Consider the following 4,636-nt stretch of genomic DNA (forward strand, 5'->3'; position numbering starts at 1 on the left):
ACCTCAGGAGAGCTCCTGGATCCCCTACATTTCTCTGCCTCTGTCTTCCCACTGACCTCACCAGAGGTCCAGAGAGAGACCAACCGGAACAGTAAAAGGCAGAATTTGAACTATCCTCCAAGCGGTTTCCTCTCTCACACCCCGAAGAAGGCCTTCTCTCTCCGCACTGTAAGTGCCACTCGATACTCTTGGCCTCCACACCAGCCTTTAACTGAAAGGGGAGGGCTGCCATATGGTAAGACCCAAACTCTATGGTAAAGGAGACTGCCCCCTACCCCTCCCTCCTCTTCTCTTTCCTCTGGCAAAGGCAGGATGAGGGGTTTCTGTATGGGAGTGAAACCAGGAGCTGGGAATTTTAGGGGGTCGAATACCTGCTACATATTACATGCTTTTAAAAAAAGTGTTGCCCTGGCTGGTGTGGATTGCTCAATGGTTAGAGCATCATCCCCTACACCAAAAGGTGGTGGATTTGATTCCCAGTCAGGGCACAACCCAAGTTGTGGGTTCAATTCCTGGTGGATATGGGAGGCAATCAATCTATGTTTCTTTTCTCTCTCTCTCTCTCTCTCTCTCTGTCTCCTCCATCTATCTCTATCTCTCTCCCCCTTCCTCTCTCTCTCAAAAAAAAAAAAAGGTAAAAGAAAGTGTCAAATCAATGAATAAAAGCAGGATGAACCCTGAAAGACAACCTGGAGAAGGTGTAAGCATTTTTTCCACTTGCCTCAGCTGTCAAAAGCAAGGCTCAACCAAGCCAGAATCCCTTCCTGGATTCCCTTGTGTGTGACCCATAGCCAGGGTACTTGATAGGACAAAGGCAATTGACAGTACCCACTTTATTTTTAGCAGGACAATTGTTTGCTAATTTCCCCGCCTCTCATCTCTGTTGCATGATCTCCAACGCCCATAAACTGTCCCCTCTTTCTTTCCTCTATTTCCATCTTTTCTTTTCTTTCTTTTAAAAAAATATATTTTATTGATTTTTTACAGAGAGGAAGGGAGAGAGATAGAAACATCGATGAGAGAGAAACACCGATCAGCTGCCTCCTGCACATCTCCCACTGGGGATGTGCCCGCAACCAAGCCACACGCCCTTGACCGGAATCGAACCTGGGACCCTTCAGTCCGCAGGCTGACACTCTATCCACTGAGCCAAACCAGTTTTGGCAATCTTTTCTTGATTGAAAGACCACTAAGGGGTAAGAAATGCCTGGGTTTTAGGTTCTTTAACCTGGTGATTTTCCCAGAATTCCCCAAAAGTTGGGCTGTGTCTGCAGAATCGAGGGGTCTCTGCTGGACACCTCATCACTTGCTGCCATCACCCAGAGCCCAGGAGGTCAAGATGAGGTGAGGCAGGGGAACGGCTGAGTCCCAAGACAGAGTTCATCCCAGGGCAGGCTGGGAGAGGGCCTATCTCCTGTTCCCCCAAATCGCCCGAGGCTTCCTAGCAGGGATGGAGGATGCTTGTGGGGTCTTGCCTTCAAGGCTTCTGGGGGAAGCTCTTCAGAAAGATATCTGGATCCCTGGTTTCTAGGGGTAGGACCCTCAAGAAATCTTGGGGTGTTTCCTAGCAACAATCTGAGAGGGAGGGAAGAAAGAAAGAAAAGGGGGAGGAGCCTGAGTAGAGCTGCTGCCACGGGAGCCCAGAGAACAGGCTGTTCCTGCCGCCTCCATGGCAACCAAAATCTAAGAGCGAAGGGACTGCCAGGCACATCCCATTGGAGGGTCTCTATCCTTCATCACTTATGCCCCACCCTCCTGCTCTCTCCGCTAGACTCAGCCCTGAAGTAGAAGTGGGGGATGGGAAGAGACAGGCAGGTGGGGGTTTCATAGCAAAGAGAAAACAGGAGCTGGTGATGAACCAGCTCTGAGAAGGGCTAGAAGCTTCCAGAGTTGGGGGTAGGCAGGGTGAGTGGGGTGGAAAGGGTGCTGACACCACATAGAGGCAGGGGCTAGAAGCCCAAACCTGGGCTGGATCCTGGCATCTGCTTTGGATGCAATGTGCCCTTCATTTTGCCCTTGCCCAGGTCTAGTAGCAGCCCATAGTGGGAGCCAAGGGGAGGGAGAGAGGTAAGGAGAAGAAAGGAATGATGGACTCTTGTCTTTGAGTTCAAGGTGCCCCACTCTGCCTCTGAGGGGGGAAAAGTGGATCAGGAAGCACTTCACTTCATTTTATTTTATTTTTTAAATCTTTATTGTTGAGAGTATTACAGATGTCCCCCCTTCCCCCCCATTCCCTCCCTCCACCCGGTTCCCACCCTGCCCCAGACAGCCCTTCACTACCCTACTGTCTGTGCCCACATGTAAGATCTTTGGTTAATCTCTTCCCCCCCCCACCCCCCTTCCCTGTGAGATTCATCGGTTTGTTCCATGTTTCCATGCCTCTGATTTTATTTCATTCACCAGTTTAATTTGTTCATTAGATTTCTTGTTCATTTGATTTTTAGATTCAATTATTGATAGCTATGTATTTACTGCCACTTTGTTGTTCATATTTTTAAACTTTTTTTTCTTCTTCACTTCATTTTCTATGGCTCTGGGTCTAGAATTTCTAAAAGTCTATCTCGCTCAATAGCTTTAAGGCCTTTTGTCATAGAGAGTGTGGTGGGGGAAGCCAGAAGGGAGGGGAGACAAAACCATAGCAATTTTCTTTTATCTTCCCCCTCTTGATTCTGTCGTCCTCGCCTGATCCAAATCTCTGCTAGACCTCTGCACTGCCTCCTGGTTCTGCCTGGTTGGTGCAGAGTATAAAGGTAGCTCATCTCATAAATCGATCCCACACTTTGGGACTCTCTCCCAACTCCTTGGGCAGCCCTATCCCAACAGACTTATTTCCGTACAGGGTAGAGCCTGCCCCCTGCACACTGCACACCACAGCCTGGCTCCGAAGGGTTTCAGCCAAACCTGATCATCGAGGAGGTGGCATCGATGTCCAACAGCCACCCTCAGTGCACCTTGCTGATCTGCTCTGCACGCACACTGCTCTGACCAGGCGGTGCAGCCTCCTGCTCCACCCTGCAGCTGTTGCATGTCCACTGCGAGCCCAGGCCAAACCCACAGGTTCACTTACTGCATGCTGACGCTGCACACTGCAGCCCCGATTCCCCACTGCAGCTGCCACTACCGCACACTGCAGCCTACTTCCCCCGCTGCAGACCCTCATCACCGCCTCTCCACGCTGCAGCCCGTGGGATGCATCCCAGGCGCCCTTCTCACTCCTCACGATTCCAGGGTGGTCCCCAGAGAGGCACCCTTCTCCCTCCCATGCTTGGCAAACCCCTCTGCCCCCTGGAAGAGAAGGGGCTGCAACAGAGCTGAAGATGCAGGTGGCTGAGACTAAGATGAGCCAGGGCAGCCCAACTCGGATAGGCTGTTGGCCAGAACCCCACACTTAGCAAGTGATTTTTTTTTTCCCCAGTGTAAACCGAGCGATTAGTCGAACAGACCTCCTTAACACACACACACACACACACACACACACACACACACACCCTCCAAGAGCAGACCTCAGGGACAGTGCCCCGCCCTGAAAGCCGTGGGAAGGCTGTGGCCCCCGCTGGTAAAACTGGGCTAATGACAGCAGGGAGCCGGCGGGGCCAGGGGGGGTGCTGGAGTAATTAGAGCTCTGCCCGGCGCTGGGAGATCCCGAGATGAAAGGGGCTCTGGCGTCACCGGGTTGGTGTTATGTCCATGAATGCAGGTGTGTGTGTGTGCGTGTGTGTGTGTGTGTGTGTGCGCATGGGTGGTGGGGCTAGCTGGTGGAGACCTCTCCCGTGGGGAAGGAAATCCATTTTTATGCAGCCTGCCCGCCTCCTGAGATTGGCCCCTGTGCCATCTGGGTTTTGGTGGGGGCAAACACGGGAGGAAATACCACCTCTGTGAAGCTGAGAGTCGAGGGGGTAGGGCAAGTCTTGCCCCTCCTCAGCTCAGCTAGGGGGCCAGATGGTGGAGGAAATGGCTGGTGACCGTGAGGAGAAAGCCTGTATGGGAAGAGGGCGACATTAGAAAGGAGAGGCAATGGATTGGAGAGGAAGGGAGGTAACGGCAAATAAACCTCCAGAAGGATTAAAACCAGGATGATTGACGTGAAAAGGACCTCAGGGTTCCCCTGCCCAACCCTCGCATTTTCAGGCCGAGGAAGCTCGCCCCCCTCCCCGCCCCCCCAGCTCCCCAGAGCGGGGGTGACTGCTCAAGGTCACACAGTGAGTTACCGGCAGAGGACCCGAACTCAGAAGCAAACTCTAACCCCCCAGGGTTTGGCATTTAATCTCTCTCCCTTCTTATAAGGGGCAGGCTCGTCCATACTCCCTTCTCTACCCCCACAATGCCAACCCCCAAGCCTCCCATTCTTTCAACGAGCAAAGGCTATTCTTTAAATGACAGCTTTTTCGAAATATGTCACCAAGTACCACTCCTGCCGTGGAGTGGGGAGGGCGAGTCCGAGCGGGACGGGGGTGGCGGGGGCGGGGGCGGGAGAGGGGCGGCCGGGCGGCTGGCTGGCCCGGGGCCCGGGGCGCGGCAGGGAGCGGGGGGCGCGGGCCGGCGGCGGCGAGGCGGCCTGCAGGGAGCAGCCGCGAGCCGGCCCGGCGCGCGAGCGAGAGCCCCAGCCCGAGCGGGGCGGGGAAGGGAGGAGCCAAGA

The sequence above is a fragment of the Myotis yumanensis genome, unplaced genomic scaffold, assembly GCF_028538775.1.
Source record: "Myotis yumanensis isolate MYYU_CA2020_CCGP unplaced genomic scaffold, mMyoYum1.0.hap1 SCAF_16, whole genome shotgun sequence".
In the NCBI taxonomy this organism is placed as follows: Eukaryota; Metazoa; Chordata; class Mammalia; order Chiroptera; family Vespertilionidae; genus Myotis; species Myotis yumanensis.